This window comes from Rhagoletis pomonella, unplaced genomic scaffold (genome assembly GCF_013731165.1).
Source record: "Rhagoletis pomonella isolate Grant_MI unplaced genomic scaffold, Rhpom_1.0 Rhpom_scaffold_00017, whole genome shotgun sequence".
NCBI lineage: Eukaryota > Metazoa > Arthropoda > Insecta > Diptera > Tephritidae > Rhagoletis > Rhagoletis pomonella.
Window position 1 is genome coordinate 962,306 of NW_023458571.1, and position 8,528 is coordinate 970,833.

The window sequence follows — 8,528 nt, forward strand, 5'->3', positions numbered from 1 at the left end:
ATCGGCATACGCCAGAAATTAAACGCCCTTGTTAAAAATTCTACCTGGGTGGTTCAGTTCTGCAACTCTTATTATCTTAACATTTGCATCTTAAATGCCCTTCTGCTCACGCTTTAACTTGGAAATGTTTGGTTGGGCATATTATAGGAGATCACAATAATAATAATCATAATCTTCATAATATTATCTAAAAACCTGAGGCAGCTCATCTAATTAAGCAAAAAAGTTTATGGAAAATGTGAGTATGTTAGGTAGATGTGTATTTCACTAAGGTAGACTCTTTGACATTTAAAGTCGGAAAACCTCAACGCTCAAGCAGGCACATTATCTTTACACTTTAGGCTATGGCGACCCCAAATTAAATTGTTTATGATTAAAAGTTAACTGTTTCATAATGTTAGGGAATGGTGACAACAATTTAAATTTTCATTAAGGATTTTTTAAACACCTTTCATGGTATATTTTTACGTTACGCTTTTTATTATTTATTCATTTATATGAGTAGTTTTTTATAATTTTTTTTTCATTGCGTAATTTGTATACAAACTCTTCGTTGATAGTATGATCACTTCGTTTAAAGAGATGTTACAAACTATCTTTTTATTTGAACTGTTCGGCTTTTGGATAAGTGGAAACATTTAGAAAAATGTATCTAGTAAAGCTTTTCCAAACACTATTCGTTGGAACTAATTATGTAATTTTTCATTTAATTTCGATATTTTTAGTCTTTACTTTTAGATAATTATCCTCCTATTGAAAATATTTCCAAATCAAGATTTCTAAAATACCTTTTGTATCTATGTACATTGTAACATTTCATTTATTTTAGTGGTATTCATCTAAACCGATAACTTTATCAAGCAGATAATCTTATAAGTTTATGCACTCAGTTACATGAACGACCCACACTCTCTTTTCGTTTACACATGCGACAATAGTCGTGTTTTCTTTGGTTATAAAGCGCAGTGTCACTAACTTTATACTACTAGCACGGGGATAAAGAAATTATAGAAACTACCTCACTAAATTGGAAAAAATTATATTTACGAGATATCTATTTAAATAAATGTACATATAACATAAAGGCTATTGATTTGAAGCAAGTTATAAGAAACAATGGCAGAATGTCTGTTTGTGTATGAATTCATTTGTCACGGCTACCAAACTTTGCGAATTATCAGTGAAACAAAACAAACAGACGGGATAATAATTGAACCAGATCTCTATCAGGATCATATCGTTGTTGAATTTGCGTGCAAAATTTGTATGCGGATCCCGATTATTGCCTAAGAAAACATAGCTAGAGTTGCGACAGAGTTGCATTGTCTTCAGTTTATCAAGTTTATTCAGTGAAATCGCTGGATAAATTTATCAGAAATGTGTAAACGAGTTTCCATACAAATTTTGACAGTTCATTTATAAGGTTTACACAATTATAAGTTTATACGGTTTACAATGCATTTATAAGGTTTGATGAATACCCTTTTTATCAACTTACTGAGTTAAATTTTCAAACAGGTGGCAACCCTCCTCAAACATATTTTCGGCTGTAAATCGTCTTAAAACTCTTTAGTTTGATACCCTACCCTATCGCTATATTTCATTTATTTAACTACTTTAACTAAATTAAAATTTTCAAAAAGCTGGCAACACTCCTAAAAAGTATTTCGAATAGTCATCTTTCCAAGCCTCTTTCAAATTATACCTTTATTGTAATATGTGGTTTATTTTATCAATTAAACTTAGTTAAATTTTCAAACTGGTGGCAACCCCCCTTAAACATATTTTCGGCTGTAAGCCTTCTTAAAAATATAAAGTTTGATACTCACATTGCAATATTAAATTTATTTTATCAGTTTAACTGAGTTAAAATTTTCAAATAGGTGGCAATTCTCAAAAATATTTCCAGCTGCTATCTCTTTAATTTAATACCTATGTTGCAATATATCATTTATTTTATCAATTAAATTTAGATACCCGCTTTGCAATATTTCATTTATTTCATCAATTTAACTGAGTTAAAATTGTCCAATAGGCGCTAACCTTCCCAAAAATATTTCCAGCAGATATCTTTCTCAAACCGCTTAGTTTAATACCCATATTCTAATGTATATTTTTTTTACCAATTTAATTGAATACAAATTTTGAAACTGGTGGCAAAAAAGCTTTCCACTGTAAGCCCTCCTAAACTCTTTGGTTTGATACCCACATTGCAATATTTCATATATTTCATCAATTTGACTGAGTTAAAATTTTCAAGTAGGTGGGCAGCCCTTCCAAAAAATATTTCCAATAGCTATCTTTCTTAAGCTTCTTTAATTTGATATCCACATTTTCATATTTCATTTATTTATCAACTTAACTTATTTCAAATCTGTAAATAGGTGACAATAGGTGGAAATCAATTAATATTATTACAAATGGTCGTAAAGGAAATTGCTGCTTTTAAAGCGGAGAACGCACGCGTTATTGCGTTGGTTAATGCACTCCGCGAAGACAAAAAGCGCTTAATTTGCAAAACTGAATGCCTGCAGTCTGAACTTCACTCTTTAAAAAGTACATTTCGCTTTGAAGAGCTCGCCTCTGCAATTACTACGCTCTCAGCTGAAGTGAAAGGCGTTCGCCTCGACCTTCGCTCTTCTAATAACAACAATACAGCTTTCAGTAAGAACAATACAGCTCCCAGTAAGTAGTTTCTGCCTGCTGCTCATAGCGCTAAGTCTGCTGACTCATGTATTCCAAGTTTCAATTGCTTCACCACTTGTGCTACTCCTCTCACTTATTCTGTCGCCATTGGAGGTAGCGCTAATGGTGTGAATGGTTCGTCGGCCGTGGGTGCTGTCTTAGGCGCTGTGCCTATAAAGGCTGATTCACATACAACTTTCTTCGCTTTGCTTGATAGTTCTTTGCTTTGACATATAAGATCGATGTAGGCATATGCATGAGTATGCTCACGTAAAAAACGTTTGAAGCAAATCAAAGCAAAACGAAGCAAAATCTTGGGCAACTCTCAACTTTTGCCCGCTTTGGCAATCAGCTGTCTACATGTATCTTTCCTCGTGCGCTTGCATTTGCATTTAATGACAAAAATAGGGTAAATAGGAATTATTATTGCTATTATTAATGCATATTATTATATTGTTATCTATTTTACAGATAAAAAATATGGAGGAAAAGGAGAACGCAAAAGCTGTCAAAGCGTTTATTGTAGCATACCTTCTGCGTTTCACTCTTTGTTGTCAAAGTTTGAACTGTCAAGCAAAGCGAGGAAAGTCTGGCACTTAACATCACTGGTGGTGGTTCTGCTGGTGTTGTTGTGCCTAATATTGATGTTACGACCTCTTCTGGTGTTGTTGAAGGTATGAATAGTTTGTTAGCAGCGGGTGCTGATTTATGCGCCATTCCTGTGTCATCGGCTAGTGGCGGTACTGTTGATGTTGGTGTGCCTAATGTTGGTATTACGATAACTTCTGGTGCTATGGTCTCTGCTGATACTGCTGCTGCTACCGACGCTGCTGCTGCTCAGCCGCCCTCGCATGCACAATGGACAACTATTGAAAATAAAAGGAACAAAAACCAAAAGAAGACTCGTGCTGTGGTCGTTGGGTTAAACACCAGTAGTGAGTTGGATGTGATTGCAACAAAGAAATGGATTCACATTTCCTCCTTTAAACAGTGCCTGAGGATAATATCATATCTTTTGTTGCAAAGCATTCAAGCATCGACCGTAATCAAATTGCTTGTGTTAAGAAGGATGCTGATACGAGCTCTTTAAGAAAGATTAATTTCAAGCTGGGCGTTCCGCCATATTTGTTTGAAATGGTTATGAAACCTGCCGATTGGCCTGCTGACGCGAAAGTTCGCCCCTTTCAGTTTTTTCGAAAGGAAGATCTTCACAACCTGAAAACTTAGCTGCTATCAACAATCTGACTAATATCACAGCCGATAGTAATATTCGTATTTATTTTCGAAACATCTCTGGAATGCGAACCAAGTCGTCTGACGTGCGCTTGTTGAGCTCCCAAATAAGTTAGGATGTCTTCGTTCTCATCGAAACCTGGCTCAATATAAATTTCTATGACTCCGAATATTTTTACTCGAATCTTTATGATGTATTCCGGAAGGACAGAGATGTTGTTAAAAATTGCTGTAACAGAGGTGGTGGTATCTTAATTGCTGCTAAGCGTGACCTTCGAGCCGCCCTAATATGCCTCGACAATAATGACTCCACACTGGAACACATTTGCGCGCGACTTCTTGGAACCACCGCAAAGTTATTCATATGCCCCTCTACTTAGTCTACAGTCTCTGTACAATGCACATGTCGACAATGTCATCTCATTACACTCTAAAATTGGGAGTCAACAGCTTTGTGTACTCGGTGACTTTAATCTGAGCAACATATCTTAGTCTTTCTTGGCCAATTCATATTCTCTTACGCCTTCTAATGTCAACACTTCTCTAGAAACTTACTTGATAGATAATTTTTTAAGTATTGGATTGCTCCAAGTAAACAGCTTTCTTAATAGTTGTAATCGATTGTTAAATTTAATATTCTTATCAAATAATTTACATTTTCAACTTCTAGAATGTAGCTCGCCGATTTCTCCGGCTTGTATTCACCACATTCCGGTAACTCTAGATATAGGGTTCTACAAGTTTTTTAATACCTCTCCAGATACCGAGACCGTAAAATTTAATTTTTCTAAGTGTAATTTTGAAATGTTAAACTCCGCGTTACTTGAGTTTGATTGGGAACGGATGTTTGCTAATTTTTGCTTAACTAGTTGCTTTGAGGTTTTTAAATCAAAACTCAAACTAATAGGTATATTAGGAATTTTGAATACAATATTAAAAAGAACGTGAAAGCCTTCTGGAATTTTATTAAATCGAAAAAATCAACTTCGAATGTTCCATCCTCTATGTTTTATAGAGATAAATATGCCAATTATACAGAAGAAACGGCAAATCTTTTTGCTGAATTTTTCAGTGCCAATTTTGTACCCGATTCGGGTAACGATCTAAGCTATTCAGGTTTCTCAGATTCCTCTTTGTCGTTTGGACGTTCAAGAAGCGATTGCAACTCTGAAGCCCTCATCCATATCCGAGTCTGATGGTCTATCACCTGTTCTCCTCAAAAAGTGTTATAGACTCACAAAGCCATTAATGTTAATTTTTAATAAGTCGCTCTCCGCTGAAATATTTCTACAGGACTGGAAAAAGGCTCATATAACTCCAATTTTTAAAAGTGGAATTAAAAATGACGTCACAAACTATAGACCTATAACGAAATTGACAACACTTTCGGAATTATTTGAGATCGTTGTTAAATCAAAGCTGAATTTCGCAGTTTCTAGCCTTATAAGCCCGAATCAACACGGTTTTATCAGTGGAAGGTCTACGGAATCAAATCTTGCGATTTTCTCAGAGGACTGTATTGATAGCTTTAAGGCTGGCTATCAGGTAGATGCCATCTACACGGACTTTTCGAAGGCCTTTGATCGGGTCTCTCATAAAATATTGCTCACTAAATTAGCTTATTTAGGGTTTCATTCCACCTTCCTAAACTGGTTAGCGTCATATTTGTCTGGTAGCATCTGCACAGTAGTATTGGACAACATTACTTCCCATCCTTTTCAGGTAACGTCGGGTGTCCCTCAAGGCAGTATTCTTGGTCCAATTCTTTATATTTTTTATTAATGATATAAGTTCTTGTTTTCTCTTTTCGAAATTTCTCCTCTACGCTGACGACCTAAAAATTTACTTCACCATATCGAATGCTGAAGATTCAGGTTTATTGCAATCTGATATCGACCGGGTTCATTCTCGGTGCGAGAAAAATCGTTTATTTTTAAATACCAACAAATGCTTTCAAGTAGTTTTTTCAAGAAAAGTTAACACTACATATTATACCTATCATATTTCGGGGTATAAACTGAAAACTGTAGACCAAATCAAAGACTTAGGGGTATTCTTCGACTCTAAACTCACATTCAGTAAAGCGTACGCTATGTTAGCTTTCATAAGGCGGAATAGTACACATTTTGCAGATCCTTATACTCTTAAAAATTGTCTATAGCATTTGTTAGGTCCCGTCTAGAATATGCTGCTTTGGTCTGGCGGCCTTTTCAAGCCAATTACGTAAAAAGAATTGAACGGGTACAAAAGGTATTCGTAAAATTTGCGTTGCGGCCGTTGAACTTTTCAGAGTCCTTGCCTCCATATGATTCTCGATGTCAGCTTTTAAGTTTGACCTTACTACACAGCAGAAGAACACTTTTGTTGTGTTCCTTGATTGTACTGAGATCTTAAAAAGATTAGCTCTTAATATACCTGTTAAAGCTTAAACAGACGGCAGCGTTGATCCGGATTAACTCGGACTTAATCCAAATCAACTGCAGTTAATTCCCGAGTTGATCCGGATCAACGCTGCCGTCTGTTTATGCTTTTAGGAACCTCCGCCATTTCGACACGTTTCATGTGCAAATAAACAAATCTAATTATGCTTTAAATGCACCCGTTGCGCGAAACTTGAGAGAACTCAATAAGGAAAAGGATATCGACCTCTTACTTCATGGAGTGGTATTGAAAAACTTAGTCCGAACTCATATTCAAACTCAAAGATCCTTATTATAAGTGCATAGCTAGTAAGAATATTAATGTATTCCATAGTTAAATAAAAAAATATATAAAAATAAATAGTAGGGGCGTGGCATATCCTATCAGTATGAAATTTTTAATCAGCCATAACTACGGAATCATACGTCACATGAATTTGAAATGTGGAATGAAGACATATACATATGTACATGGTAGGCACTTATAGTAAGGTGTATATTAAAAGTGGTCCAAAAATGTATGTAAAAAAATAAGGTCGGAATTTTGATGCCGATTGTTATATACCGAAAAAATATATACCCATATTTTTTTATTTTGAAATAAAAAATTATTTAGGTAGTGCTCAAAGCGCTCAAAGTTTTCTATGTACATATTTTATATGGAGAAAAAACATCTTTTCGTAGAAATAGTGTAGAATTCTTGAAAATCAATATTTTTAGATCGAAAAACTTTAGTTATCTTAAGGAGGCTCCCAGTAATAATACTCGATTGTTTCTTTAACAATTTTTTCATGGTAACTATATTTTATAGGTCCTCCAAAGCCCTTAGAAAATGCAATGGGGGGACCAATAAAAAATCTTTACTCATAAAAAATGGTTAAATAAACAATTGAATATTAATACTGGAAGTCTCCTGAAGAGAACCACAGTTTTCCGGACGAAAAATATTGATTTTCAAGAGTTTTATACCATTTCTACGAAAAATTGTTTTTCCTCCATATAAAATACATGGAAGACTTTGTGCGCTTTGAGCACTCCCTAAATATTTTTGGATTTAAAAATAAAAAAATAGGGGTATATTTTTTTCGATATAGATCAATCCTAGGGTGTGCCGGCATTAAAACTCCGACTTTATTTTTTTAGACCACTCTAGTGTATATGAATAAGTTTGTACAAGGGGCGTGGCACATCCCATAGGCGTGAAATATTTAATCAGCTATAACTCCAAAACCGTAAGTCACATGAGTTTGAAATTTAGTGTGTTGACATACATATCTACGGTAGATTCTTATGGTAAAGTAGATATACTTTTGTAAAAGGGGCGTGGCACATTCTATCGGTTAGAAATTTTTAATCAGCAATAACTTCGGAACCGTAAGTCACATGACTTTGAAATTTTATGTGAAGACAGAACTATGAAATATGTATGCTGAAAGTAAAGTACCCATATAAATAAGTTTGTAAAATGGGCGTTGAATATCCCACAGGGTTTAAAATTCAATCAGTTAAAACTTAGGAATGATAAGTCACATGACTTTGAAATTTATTGTGAGGACAAAACAAAAGTAGGCCCTTATAGTGAGGTAAATATAAACCAGTTTGCACATGGCACGCGGCACATTCCATAGCCGTGAAATATTACATTTGCTATATCTTCGGACCCCTAATTCACATGACTTTAAAATTTGGTGAGAGGATCTATGGTAAAGGCATACTAATGAGTTTGTACAATAGGGCGTGGCATTTATAGTAAACTGAAAGAGAGTGAGTGTTTATCAGGGGCGTGGCACCTCCAATAGATGTAGTACGTTTAGAGAAATATAACTTTGAACCCATTATGAATTGTCAGCTAAACAGAATGTCCTGTTGTAAACTAAAAAGATATGAGAGTTTGCAAGAAGTGCAGAGAATAACAAACAACAAAGATTGGAAATAAAACAAATTTTGCATTATTTGCCATTGCTTATTTATACTATTTGTAAAAAAAAAGTTTACGCTTTTGTATGAATTTTATCTGCATGCTCTTTAATATGTTGAAAACATTGCTGGAAAACCTTAAAATGTTTGCATGGAATCAAGGCGAAATAAGTACGTGAAGTAATAAATACAGCTTTCTCGGTTAATTTTCTGAAATTCGGCTGCGTTATAGTAAAATTTTAAATGCAATTTTTCAAAAAAAAAGTGTCCAAA